General features: G+C 39.7%; 34 pseudogenes; all 34 read right to left on the bottom strand.

Moving 5' to 3' along the window:
* Positions 1-250: 250 nt before the first annotated feature.
* On the bottom strand, positions 251-369 carry LOC134584354 (5S ribosomal RNA; annotated as a pseudogene).
* A 134-nt stretch (positions 370-503) lies between these two features.
* LOC134583600 (5S ribosomal RNA) lies at positions 504-622 on the bottom strand (annotated as a pseudogene).
* Positions 623-756: 134 nt separating this feature from the next.
* On the bottom strand, positions 757-875 carry LOC134583894 (5S ribosomal RNA; annotated as a pseudogene).
* Positions 876-1,010: 135 nt separating this feature from the next.
* LOC134583598 (5S ribosomal RNA) lies at positions 1,011-1,129 on the bottom strand (annotated as a pseudogene).
* A 134-nt stretch (positions 1,130-1,263) lies between these two features.
* On the bottom strand, positions 1,264-1,382 carry LOC134584382 (5S ribosomal RNA; annotated as a pseudogene).
* A 131-nt stretch (positions 1,383-1,513) lies between these two features.
* LOC134584614 (5S ribosomal RNA) lies at positions 1,514-1,632 on the bottom strand (annotated as a pseudogene).
* Positions 1,633-2,019: 387 nt separating this feature from the next.
* On the bottom strand, positions 2,020-2,138 carry LOC134583651 (5S ribosomal RNA; annotated as a pseudogene).
* Positions 2,139-2,272: 134 nt separating this feature from the next.
* On the bottom strand, positions 2,273-2,391 carry LOC134584064 (5S ribosomal RNA; annotated as a pseudogene).
* An 883-nt stretch (positions 2,392-3,274) lies between these two features.
* LOC134584391 (5S ribosomal RNA) lies at positions 3,275-3,393 on the bottom strand (annotated as a pseudogene).
* A 388-nt stretch (positions 3,394-3,781) lies between these two features.
* Positions 3,782-3,900, bottom strand: LOC134584601 (5S ribosomal RNA; annotated as a pseudogene).
* A 139-nt stretch (positions 3,901-4,039) lies between these two features.
* Positions 4,040-4,158, bottom strand: LOC134584599 (5S ribosomal RNA; annotated as a pseudogene).
* Positions 4,159-4,544: 386 nt separating this feature from the next.
* LOC134584290 (5S ribosomal RNA) lies at positions 4,545-4,663 on the bottom strand (annotated as a pseudogene).
* Positions 4,664-4,794: 131 nt separating this feature from the next.
* On the bottom strand, positions 4,795-4,913 carry LOC134584587 (5S ribosomal RNA; annotated as a pseudogene).
* Positions 4,914-5,047: 134 nt separating this feature from the next.
* On the bottom strand, positions 5,048-5,166 carry LOC134584608 (5S ribosomal RNA; annotated as a pseudogene).
* A 139-nt stretch (positions 5,167-5,305) lies between these two features.
* Positions 5,306-5,424, bottom strand: LOC134583757 (5S ribosomal RNA; annotated as a pseudogene).
* A 134-nt stretch (positions 5,425-5,558) lies between these two features.
* LOC134584308 (5S ribosomal RNA) lies at positions 5,559-5,677 on the bottom strand (annotated as a pseudogene).
* Positions 5,678-6,063: 386 nt separating this feature from the next.
* Positions 6,064-6,182, bottom strand: LOC134583934 (5S ribosomal RNA; annotated as a pseudogene).
* A 131-nt stretch (positions 6,183-6,313) lies between these two features.
* Positions 6,314-6,432, bottom strand: LOC134583585 (5S ribosomal RNA; annotated as a pseudogene).
* A 134-nt stretch (positions 6,433-6,566) lies between these two features.
* Positions 6,567-6,685, bottom strand: LOC134584512 (5S ribosomal RNA; annotated as a pseudogene).
* A 134-nt stretch (positions 6,686-6,819) lies between these two features.
* On the bottom strand, positions 6,820-6,938 carry LOC134584187 (5S ribosomal RNA; annotated as a pseudogene).
* A 387-nt stretch (positions 6,939-7,325) lies between these two features.
* Positions 7,326-7,444, bottom strand: LOC134584586 (5S ribosomal RNA; annotated as a pseudogene).
* Positions 7,445-7,578: 134 nt separating this feature from the next.
* On the bottom strand, positions 7,579-7,697 carry LOC134584311 (5S ribosomal RNA; annotated as a pseudogene).
* Positions 7,698-8,089: 392 nt separating this feature from the next.
* LOC134584305 (5S ribosomal RNA) lies at positions 8,090-8,208 on the bottom strand (annotated as a pseudogene).
* Positions 8,209-8,593: 385 nt separating this feature from the next.
* On the bottom strand, positions 8,594-8,712 carry LOC134584014 (5S ribosomal RNA; annotated as a pseudogene).
* A 131-nt stretch (positions 8,713-8,843) lies between these two features.
* Positions 8,844-8,962, bottom strand: LOC134583666 (5S ribosomal RNA; annotated as a pseudogene).
* Positions 8,963-9,096: 134 nt separating this feature from the next.
* On the bottom strand, positions 9,097-9,215 carry LOC134583606 (5S ribosomal RNA; annotated as a pseudogene).
* Positions 9,216-9,602: 387 nt separating this feature from the next.
* On the bottom strand, positions 9,603-9,721 carry LOC134584644 (5S ribosomal RNA; annotated as a pseudogene).
* A 134-nt stretch (positions 9,722-9,855) lies between these two features.
* On the bottom strand, positions 9,856-9,974 carry LOC134584378 (5S ribosomal RNA; annotated as a pseudogene).
* Positions 9,975-10,614: 640 nt separating this feature from the next.
* LOC134584499 (5S ribosomal RNA) lies at positions 10,615-10,733 on the bottom strand (annotated as a pseudogene).
* A 134-nt stretch (positions 10,734-10,867) lies between these two features.
* Positions 10,868-10,986, bottom strand: LOC134584398 (5S ribosomal RNA; annotated as a pseudogene).
* Positions 10,987-11,119: 133 nt separating this feature from the next.
* LOC134584448 (5S ribosomal RNA) lies at positions 11,120-11,238 on the bottom strand (annotated as a pseudogene).
* Positions 11,239-11,371: 133 nt separating this feature from the next.
* LOC134584424 (5S ribosomal RNA) lies at positions 11,372-11,490 on the bottom strand (annotated as a pseudogene).
* A 134-nt stretch (positions 11,491-11,624) lies between these two features.
* Positions 11,625-11,743, bottom strand: LOC134584653 (5S ribosomal RNA; annotated as a pseudogene).
* Positions 11,744-11,877: 134 nt separating this feature from the next.
* Positions 11,878-11,996, bottom strand: LOC134584125 (5S ribosomal RNA; annotated as a pseudogene).
* Between the last annotated feature and the right edge of the window lie 287 nt (positions 11,997-12,283).

Here is a 12,283-nt window from a genome sequence, read left to right as displayed (position 1 = left end):
TTATGGCACCTGAGGTTCCTAGTTGGTCTCCCATACAAGTACTAACAACGCCCGAGTCTGGATGGATTCTGAGATCTGACGAGATCAGACATTTTCAGACTGGTATGACCATATTCAAAATGAGTTGCATGCAATTTCACTGATGTTGGTAGAATATCAAACACTGGTTGTGACAAAAGACAAGACGCTTCTGGATAGGGAAAAAAGTGATCTGATTATTACATCATAATGCAAAAAAGAAATAAACATAAGCTTACGGCACCTGAGGTTCCTAGTTGGTCTCCTATACAAGTACTAACCAGGCCCAAGTCTGGATGGCTTCTGAGTTCTGACGAGATCAGATATTTTCAGACTGGTATGGCCATAGTCAAAATTATTTGAATGCAATTTCACTGATGTTGGTAGAATATCAAACACTGGTTGCGACAAAAGACAAGACGCTTCTGGATAGGGAAAAAAGTGATCTGATTATGACATCTTAATGCAAAAAAGAAATAAATAAAAGCTTATGGCACCTGAGGTTCCTAGTCGGTCTCCCATACAAGTACTAACCAGGCCCGAGTCGGGATAGTTTCTGAGACCTGACGAGATCAGGCATTTTCAGACTGGTAAGGCTATAGGCAAAATTATTTGAATGCAATTTCACTGATGTTGGTAGAATATCAAACACTGGTTGCGACAAAAGACAAGACGATTCTGGATAGGGAAAAAAGTGATCTGATTATGACATCTTAATGCAAAAAAGAAATAAACAAAATCTTATGGCACCTGAGGTTCCCAGTTGGTCTCCCATACAAGTAATAACCAGGACCGAGTCTGGATGGCTTCTGAAATCTAACGTGATCAGGCATTTTCAGACTGGTATGACCATAGGCAAAATTAATTGAATGCAATTTCACTGATGTTGGTAGAATATCAAAAACTGGTTGCGACAAAAGACAAGACGCTTCTGGATAGGGAAAAAAAGTGATCTGATTATGACATCATAATGCAAAAAAGAAATAAAGAAAAGCTCATGGCACCTGAGGTTTTTAGTTGGTCTCCCATACAAGTACTAACCAGGCCCGAGTCTGGGTGGCTTCTGAGATCTGACGAGATCAGACATTTTCAAACTGGTATGGCCATAGGCAAAATTAATTGAATGCAATTTCACTGATGTTGGTAGAATATCAAACACTGGTTGCGCCAAAAGACAAGACGCTTCTGGATAGGGAAAAAAGTGATCTGATTAAGACATCATAATGCAAAAATGAAATAAATAAAAGCTTATGGCACCTGAGGTTCCTAGTTGGTCTCCCATACTTGTACTAACCAGGCCCGAGTCTGGATGGCCTCTGAGATCTGACGAGATCAGGCATTTTCAGACTGGTATGGCCATAGGCAAAATTAATTGAATTTCACTGATGTTGATAGAATATCAAACACTGGTTGCGACAAAGGACAAGACGCTTCTGGATACGGAAAAAAAGCGATCTGATTATGACATCATAATGCAAAAAAAGAAATAAACAAAAGTGTATGGCACCTGAGGATCCTAGTTGGTCTCCCATACAAGTACTAGCCAGGCCCGAGTCTGGATGGCTTCTGAGATCTGACGAGATCAGGCATTTTCAGACTGGTATGGCCATAGGCAAAATTAATTGAATGCAATTTCACTGATGTTGGTAGAATATCAAACACTGGTTGCGACAAAAGAGAAGACGCTTCTGGATAGGGAAATAAGTGATCTGATTATGACATCATAATGCAAAAAAGAAATAAAGAAAAGCTCATGGCACCTGAGGTTTTTAGTTGGTCTCCCATACAAGTACTAACCAGGCTCGAGTCTAGGTGGCTTTTGAGATCTGACGAGATCAGACATTTTCAAACTGGTATGGCCATAGGCAAAATTAATTGAATGCAATTTCACTGATGTTGGTAGAATATCAAACACTGCTTGTGACAAAAGATAAGACACTTCTGGATAGGGAAAAAGGTGATCTGATTATGACATCATAATGCAAAAAAGAAATAAACAAAAGCTTATGGCACCTGAGGTTCCTAGTTGGTCTCCCATACAAGTACTAACCAGGCCCGAGTCTAGATGGCTTCTGAAATCTAACGTGATCGGGCATTTTCAGACTGGTATGGCCATAGGCAAAATTAATTGAATGCAATTTCACTGATGTTGGTAGAATATCAAACACTGGTTGCGACAAAAGACAAGACGCTTCTGGATACGGAAAAAAGTGATCTGATTAAGACATCATAATGCAAAAAAGAAATAAATAAAAGCTTATGGCACCTGAGGTTCCTAGTTGGTCTCCCATACAAGTACTAACCAGGCCCGAGTCTGGATGGCTTTTGAGATCTGACGAGATCAGGCATTTTCAGACTGGTATGGCCATAGGCAAAATTAATTGAATGCAATTTCACTGATGTTGGTAGAATATCAAACACTGGTTGCGACAAAAAACAAGACGCTTCTAGATAGGGAAAAAAGTGATCTGATTATGACATCATAATGCAAAAAAGAAATAAACAAAAGCTTATGGCACCTAAGGTTCCTAGTTGGTCTCCCACACAAGTACTAACCAGGCTCGAGTCTGGATGGCTTCTGAGATTTGACAAGATCAGGCATTTTCAGACTGGTATGGCCATAGGCAAAATTAATTGAATGCAATTTCACTGATGTTGGTAGAATATCAAACACTGGTTGCGACAAAAGACAAGACGCTTCTGGATAGGGAAAAAAGTGATCTGATTATGACATCATAATGCAAAAAAGAAATAAACAAAAGCTTATGGCACCTGAGGTTCCTAGTTGGTCTCCCATACAAGTACTAACCAGGCCCGAGTCCGGATGGTTTCTGAGATCTGACATTTTCAAACGTGTATGGCCATAGGCAAAATTAATTGAATGCAATTTCACTGATGTTGGTAGAATATCAAACACTGGTTGCGACAAAAGACAAGACGCTTCTGGATAGGGAAAAAAGTGATCTGATTATGACATCATAATGCAAAAAAAGAAATAAAGAAAAGCTTATGGCACCTGAGATTCCTAGTTGGTCTCCCATACAAGTACTAACAATGCCCGAGTCTCGATGCTTCTGAGATATGACGAGATCAGGCATTTTCAGACTGGTATGGCCATAGGCAAAATTAATTGAATGCAATTTCACTGATGTTGGTAGAATATCAAACACTGGTGGCGACAAAAGACAAGACGCTTCTGGATAGGGAAAAAAGAGATCTGATTATGACATCATAATGCAAAAAAGAAATAAAGAAAAGCTTATGGCACCTGAGGTTCCTAGTTGGTCTCCCATATAAGTAATAACCAGGCCCAAGTCTGGATGGCTTCTGAGATCTGACGAGATCAGGCATTTTCAGACTGGAATGGCCATAGGCAAAATTAATTGAATGCAATTTCACTGATGTTGGTAGAATATCAAACACTGGTTGCGACAAAAGACAAGACGCTTCTGTATAGGGAAAAAAGTGATCTGATTATGACATCATAATGCAAAAAATAAATAAACAAACGCTTATGGCACCTGAGGTTCCTAGTTGGTTTCCCATACAAGTACTAACCAGGCCCGAGTCTGGATGGCTTCTGAGATCTGACGAGATCAGACATTTTAAAAACTGGTATGGCCATAGACAAAGTTAATTGAATGCAATTTCACTGATGTTGGTAGAATATCAAACACTGGTTGCGACAAAAGACAAGAAACTTCTGGATAGGGAAAAAAGTGATCTGATTATGACATCATAATGCAAAAAATAAATAAACAAAAGCTTATGGCACCTGAGGTTCCTAGTTGGTCTCCTATACAAGTACTAACCAGGCCCGAGTCTGGATGGCTTCTGAGATCTGACGAGATCAGGCATTTAAAGACTGGTAAGGCCATAGGCAAAATTAATTGAATACAATTTCACTGATGTTGGTAGAATCATCAGTGAAACACTGATTGCGACAAAAGACAAGACGCTTCTGGATAGGGAAAAAAGTGATCTGATTATGACATCATAATGCAAAAAACAAATAAAGAAAAGCTTATGGCACCTGAGGTTCCTAGTTGGTCTCCTATACAAGTACTAACCAGGCCCGAGTCTGGATGGCTTCTGAGATCTGACGAGATCAGGCATTTAAAGACTGGTAAGGCCATAGGCAAAATTAATTGAATGCAATTTCACTGATGTTGGTAGAATATCAAACACTGGATGCGACAAAAGACAAGACGCTTCTGGATAGGGAAAAAAGTGATCTGATTATGACATCATAATGCAAAAAAGAAATAAAGAAAAGCTTATGGCACCTGAGGTTCCTAGTTGGTCTCCCATACAAGTACTAACCAGGCCCGAGTCTGGATGGCTTCTGAGATTTGACAAGATCAGGCATTTAAAGACTGGTAAGTCCATAGGCAAAATTAATTGAATGCAATTTCACTGATGTTGGTAGAATATCAAACACTGGTGGCGACAAAAGACAAGACGCTTCTGGATAGGGAAAAAAGAGATCTGATTATGACATCATAATGCAAAAAAAAAATAATAAAAGCTTATGGCACCTGAGGTTCCTAGTCGGTCTCCCATACAAGTACTTACCAGGCCCGAGTCTGGATGGCTTCTGAGATCTGACGAGATCAGGCATTTTCAGACTGGTAGGGCCATAGGCAAAATTAATTGAATGCAATTTCACTGATGGTAGAATATCAAACACTGGTTGCGACAAAAGACAAGACGCTTCTGGATAGGGAAAAAAGTGATCTGATTATGACATCATAATGCAAAAAAGAAATAAAGAAAAGCTTATGGCACCTGAGGTTCCTAGTTGGTCTCCCATACAAGTACTAACAAGGCCCAAGTCTGGATGGCTTCTGAGATCTGAGGAGATCAGGCATTTTCAAACTGGTATGGCCATAGACAAAATTAATTGAATGCAATTTCACTGATGTTGGTAGAATATCAAACACTGGTTGCGACAAAAGACAAGAAACTTCTGGATAGGGAAAAAAGCGATCTGATTATGACATCATAATGCAAAAAAGAAATAAAGAAAAGCTTATGGCACCTGAGGTTCCTAGTTGGTCTCCCATACAATTACTAACAAGGCCCGAGTCTGGATGGCTTCTGAGATCTGACGAGATCAGGCATTTTCAGACTGGTATGGCCATAGGCAAAATTAATTGAATACAATTTCACTGATGTTGGTAGAATCATCAGTGAAACACTGGTTGCGACAAAAGACAAGACGCTTCTGGATAGGGAAAAAAGTGATCTGATTATGACATCATAATGCAAAAAACAAATAAAGAAAAGCTTATGGCACCTGAGGTTCCTAGTTGGTCTCCTATACAAGTACTAACCAGGACCGAGTCTGGATGGCTTCTGAGATCTGACGAGATCAGGCATTTAAAGACTGGTAAGGCCATAGGCAAAATTAATTGAATGCAATTTCACTGATGTTGGTAGAATATCAAACACTGGTTGCGACAAAAGACAAGACGCTTCTGGATAGGGAAAAAAGTGATCTGATTATGACATCATAATGCAAAAAAGAAATAAACAAAAGCTTACGGGACCTGAGGTTCCTAGTTGGTCTCCCATACAAGTACTAACCAGGCCCAAGTCTGGATGGCTTCTGAGTTCTGACGAGATCAGGCATTTTCAGACTGGAATGGCCATAGGCAAAATTAATTGAATGCAATTTCACTGATGTTGGTAGAATTTCAAACACTGGTTGCGACAAAAGACAAGATGCTTCTGGATAGGTCAAAAAGTGATCTGATGATGACATCATGATGCAAAAAAGAAATAAAGAAAAGCTTATGGCACTTGAGGTTCCTAGTTGGTCTCCCATACAAGTACTAACCAGGCCCGAGTCTGGATGGCTTCTGAGATTTGACAAGATCAGGCATTTAAAGACTGGTAAGTCCATAGGCAAAATTAATTGAATGCAATTTCACTGATGTTGGTAGAATATCAAACACTGGTGGCGACAAAAGACAAGACGCTTCTGGATAGGGAAAAAAGAGATCTGATTATGACATCATAATGCAAAAAAAAAATAATAAAAGCTTATGGCACCTGAGGTTCCTAGTCGGTCTCCCATACAAGTACTAACCAGGCCCGAGTCTGGATGGCTTCTGAGATCTGACGAGATCAGGCATTTTCAGACTGGTATAGCCATAGGCAAAATTAATTGAATGCAATTTCACTGATGGTAGAATATCAAACACTGGTTGCGACAAAAGACAAGACGCTTCTGGATAGGGAAAAAAGTGATCTGATTATGACATCATAATGCAAAAAAAAAAAAAAAAAAAGCTTATGGCACCTGAGGTTCCTAGTCGGTCTCCCATACAAATACTAACCAGGCCCGAGTCTGGATGGCTTCTGAGATCTGACGAGATCATGCATTTTCAGACTGGTATGGCCATAGCCATAATTAATTGAAAGCAATTTCACTGATGTTGGTAGAATATCAAACACTGGTTGCGACAAAAGACAAAACGCTTCTGGATACGGAAAAATGCGATCTGATTATGACATCATAATGTAAAAAAGAAATAAACAAAAGTGTATGGCACCTGAGGTTCCTAGTTGGTCTCCCATACAAGTACTAACCAGGCCCGAGTCTGGATGGTTTCTGAGATCTGACGAGATCAGGCTTTTTCAGACTGGTATGGCCACAGGCAAAATGAAATGAATGCAATTTCACTGATGTTGGTAGAATATCAAACACTGGTTGCGACAAAAGACAAGACGCTTCTGGATAGGGAAAAAAGTGATCTGATTATGACATCATAATGCAAAAAAGAAATAAACAAAAGCTTACGGCACCTGAGGTTCCTAGTTGGTCTCCTATACAAGTACTAACCAGGCCCAAGTCTGGATGGCTTCTGAGCTCTGATGAGATCAGGCATTTTCAGACTGGTATGGCCATAGGCAAAATTAATTGAATGCAATTTCACTGATGTTGGTAGAATATCAAACACTGGTTGCGGCAAAAGACAAGACGCTTCTGGATAGGGAAAAAAGTGATCTGATTATGACATCATAATGCAAAAAAGAAATAAACAAAAGTTTACGGCACCTGAGGTTCCTAGTTGGTCTCCCATACAAGTACTAACCAGGCCCGAGTCTGGATGGCTTCTGAGATTTGACAAGATCAGGCATTTAAAGACTGGTAAGGCCATAGGCAAAATTAATTGAATGCAATTTCACTGATGTTGGTAGAATATCAAACACTGGTGGCGACAAAAGACAAGACGCTTCTGGATAGGGAAAAAAGCGATCTGATTATAACATCATAATGCAAAAAAGAAAAAAAGAAAAGCTTATGGCACCTGAGGTTCCTAGTTGGTCTCCCATACAAGTACTAACAAGGCCCAAGTCTGGATGGCTTCTGAGATCTGAGGAGATCAGGCATTTTCAAACTGGTATGGCCATAGACAAAATTAATTGAATGCAATTTCACTGATGTTGGTAGAATATCAAACACTGGTTGCGACAAAAGACAAGAAACTTCTGGATAGGGAAAAAAGCGATCTGATTATGACATTATAATGCAAAAAAGAAATAAAGAAAAGCTTATGGCACCTGAGGTTCCTAGTTGGTCTCCCATACAAGTACTAACAAGGCCCGAGTCTGGATGGCTTCTGAGATCTGACGAGATCAGGCATTTTCAGACTGGTATGGCCATAGGCAAAATTAATTGAATACAATTTCACTGATGTTGGTAGAATCATCAGTGAAACACTGGTTGCGACAAAAGACAAGACGCTTCTGGATAGGGAAAAAAGTGATCTGATTATGACATCATAATGCAAAAAACAATTAAAGAAAAGCTTATGGCACCTGAGGTTCCTAGTTGGTCTCCTATACAAGTACTAACCAGGCCCGAGTCTGGATGGCTTCTGAGATATGACGAGATCAGGCATTTAAAGACTGGTAAGGCCATAGGCAAAATTAATTGAATGCAATTTCACTGATGTTGGTAGAATATCAAACACTGGTTGCGACAAAAGACAAGACGCTTCTGGATAGGGAAAAAAGTGATCTGATTATGACATCATAATGCAAAAAAGAAATAAACAAAAGCTTACGGGACCTGAGGTTCCTAGTTGGTCTCCCATACAAGTACTAACCAGGCCCAAGTCTGGATGGCTTCTGAGTTCTGACGAGATCAGGCATTTTCAGACTGGAATGGCCATAGGCAAAACTAATTGAATGCAATTTCACTGATTTTGGTAGAATTTCAAACACTGGTTGCGACAAAAGACAAGACGCTTCTGGATAGGGAAAAAAGTGATCTGATTATGACATCATAATGCAAAAAAGAAATAAAGAAAAGCTGATGGCACCTGAGGTTCCTAGTTGGTCTCCCATACAAGTACTAACCAGGCCCGAGTCTGGATGGCTTCTGAGATTTGACAAGATCAGGCATTTAAAGACTGGTAAGTCCATAGGCAAAATTAATTGAATGCAATTTCACTGATGTTGGTAGAATATCAAACACTGGTGGCGACAAAAGACAAGACGCTTCTGGATAGGGAAAAAAGAGATCTGATTATGACATCATAATGCAAAAAAAAATAATAAAAGCTTATGGCACCTGAGGTTCCTAGTCGGTCTCCCATACAAGTACTAACCAGGCCCGAGTCTGGATGGCTTCTGAGATCTGACGAGATCAGGCATTTTCAGACTGGTATGACCATAGACAAAATTAATTGAATGCAATTTCACTGATGGTAGAATATCAAACACTGGTTGCGACAAAAGACAAGACGCTTCTGGATAGGGAAAAAAGTGATCTGATTATGATATCATAATGCAAAAAAAAAAAAAAAAAAAGCTTATGGCACCTGAGGTTCCTAGTCGGTCTCCCATACAAATACTAACCAGGCCCGAGCCTGGATGGCTTCTGAGATCTGACGAGATCATGCATTTTCAGACTGGTATGGCCATAGCCATAATTAATTGAAAGCAATTTCACTGATGTTGGTAGAATATCAAACACTGGTTGCGACAAAAGACAAAACGCTTCTGGATAGGGAAAAAAGTGATCTGATTATGACATCATAATGCAAAAAAGAAATAAACAAAAGTGTATGGCACCTGAGGTTCCTAGTTGGTCTCCTATACAAGTACTAACCAGGCCCAAGTCTGGATGGCTTCTGAGCTCTGACGAGATCAGGCATTTTCAGACTGGTATGGCCAAAGGCAAAATTAATTGAATGCAATTTCACTGATGTTGGTAGAATATCAAACACTGGTTGCGGCAAAAGACAAGACGCTTCTGGATAGGGAAAAAAGTGATCTGATTATGACATCATAATGCAAAAAATAAATAAACAAAAGTTTACGGCACCTGAGGTTCCTAGTTGGTCTCCCATACAAGTACTAACCAGGCCTGAGTCTGGATGGCTTCTGAGATTTGACAAGATCAGGCATTTAAAGACTGGTAAGGCCATAGGCAAAATTAATTGAATGCAATTTCCCTGATGTTGGTAGAATATCAAACACTGGTGGCGACAAAAGACAAGACGCTTCTGGATAGGGAAAAAAGCGATCTGATTATGACATCATAATGCAAAAAAGAAAAAAAGAAAAGCTTATGGCACCTGAGGTTCCTAGTTGGTCTCCCATATAAGTAACAACCAGGCCCAAGTCTGGATGGCTTCTGAGATCTGACGAGATCAGACATTTTCAGACTGGTATGGCCATAGGCAAAATTAATTGAATGCAATTTCACTGATGTTGGTAGAATATCAAACACTGGTTGCGACAAAAGACAAGACGCTTCTGTATAGGGAAAAAAGTGATCTGATTATGACATCATAATGCAAAAAATAAATAAACAAAAGCTTATGGCACCTGAGGTTCCTAGTTGGTCTCCCATACAAGTACTAACCAGGCCCGAGTCTGGATGGCTTCTGAGATCTGACGAGATCAGACATTTTCAAACTGGTATGGCCACAGGCAAAATTAAATGAATGCAATTTCACTGATGTTGGTAGAATATCAAACACTGGTTGCGACAAAAGACAAGACGCTTCTGGATAGGGAAAAAAGTGATCTGATTATGACATCATAATGCAAAAAAGAAATAAACAAAAGCTTACGGCACCTGAGGTTTCTTGTTGGTCTCCCATACAAGTACTAACCAGGCCCGAGTCTGGATGGCTTCTGAGATTTGACAAGATCAGGCATTTAAAGACTGGTAAGGCCATAGGCAAAATTAATTGAATGCAATTTCACTGATGTTGGTAGAATATCAAACACTGGTGGCGACAAAAGACAAGACGCTTCTGGATAGGGAAAAAAGAGATCTGATTATGACATCATAATGCAAAAAAGAAAAAAAGAAAAGCTTATGGCACCTGAGGTTTCTAGTTGGTCTCCCATATAAGTAATAACCGGGCCCAAGTCTGGACGGCTTCTGAGATCTGACGAGATCAGACATTTTCAGACTGGTATGGCCATAGGCAAAATTAATAGAATGCAATTTCACTGATGTTGGTAGAATATCAAACACTGGTTGCGACAAAAGACAAGACGCTTCTGTATAGGGAAAAAAGTGATCTGATTATGACATCATAATGCAAAAAATAAATAAACAAAAGCTTATGGCACCTGAGGTTCCTAGTTGGTCTCCCATACAAGTACTAACCAGGCCCGAGTCTGGATGGCTTCTGAGATCTGACGAGATCAGACATTTTCAAACTGGTATTGCCATAGACAAAATTAATTGAATGCAATTTCACTGATGTTGGTACAATATCAAACACTGGTTGCGACAAAAGACAAGACGCTTCTGGATAGGGAAAAAAGTGATCTGATTATGACATCATAATGCAAAAAATAAATAAACAAAAGCTTACAGCACCTGAGGTTCCTAGTTAGTCTCCCATACAAGTACTAACCAGGCCCAAGTCTGGATGGCTTCTGAGTTCTGACGAGATCAGGCATTTTCAGACTGGAAGGGCCATAGGCAAAATTAATTGAATGCAATTTCACTGATGTTGGTAGAATTTCAAAAACTGGTTGCGACAAAAGACAAGACGCTTCTGGATAGGGAAAAAAGTGATCTGATTATGACATCATAATGCAAAAAAAAAATAATAAAAGCTTATGGCAACTGAGGTTCCTAGTCGGTCTCCCATACAAGTACTAACCAGGCCCGAGTCTGGATGGCTTCTGAGATCTGACGAGATCAGGCATTTTAAGACTGGTATGGCCATAGGCAAAATTAATTGAATGCAATTTCACTGATGTTGGTAGAATATCAAACACTGGTTGCGACAAAAGACAAGACGCTTCTGGATAGGGAAAAAAGTGATCTGATTATGACATCATAATGCAAAAGAAAAAAAAAAAAAGCTTATGGCACCTGAGGTTCCTAGTTGGTCTCCCATACAAGTACTAACCAGGCCCGAGTCTGGATGGTTTCTGAGATCTGACGAGATCAGACATTTTCAAACTGGTATGGCCATAGTCATAATCAATTGAAAGCAATTTCACTGATGTTGGTAGAATATCAAACACTGGTTGCGACAAAAGACAAAACGCTTCTGGATATGGAAAAAAGCGATCTGATTATGACATCATAATGTAAAAAAGAAATAAACAAAAGTGTATGGCACCTGAGGTTCCTAGTTGGTCTCCCATACAAGTACTAACCAGGCCCGAGACTGGATGGTTTCTGAGATCTGACGAGATCAGGCTTTTTCAGACTGGTATGGCCACAGGCAAAATTAAATGAATGCAATTTCACTGATGTTGGTAGAATATCAAACACTGGTTGCGACAAAAGACAAGACGCTTCTGGATAGGGAAAAAAGTGATCTGATTATGACATCATAATGCAAAAAAGAAATAAACAAAAGCTTACGGCACCTGAGGTTCCTAGTTGGTCTCCCATACAAGTACTAACCAGGCCCAAGTCTGGATGGCTTCTGAGCTCTGACGAGATCAGGCATTTTCAGACTGGTATGGCCATAGGAAAAATTAATTGAATGCAATTTCACTGATGTTGGTAGAATATCAAACACTGGTTGCGACAAAAGACAAGACGCTTCTGGATAGGGAAAAAAGTGATCTGATTATGACATCATAATGCAAAAAAGAAATAAACAAAAGTTTACGGCACCTGAGGTTCCTAGTTGGTCTCCCATACAAGTACTAACCAGGCCCGAGTCTGGATGGCTTCTGAGATTTGACAAGATCAGGCATTTAAAGACTGGTAAGGCCATAGGCAAAATTAATTGAATGCAATTTCACTGATGTTGGT

This window comes from Pelobates fuscus, chromosome 13, assembly GCF_036172605.1.
Source record: "Pelobates fuscus isolate aPelFus1 chromosome 13, aPelFus1.pri, whole genome shotgun sequence".
NCBI classification, from domain to species: Eukaryota; Metazoa; Chordata; class Amphibia; order Anura; family Pelobatidae; genus Pelobates; species Pelobates fuscus.
Note: the sequence above shows the minus strand (reverse complement) of the source record. Positions and strands in the feature narration are given on the sequence as shown.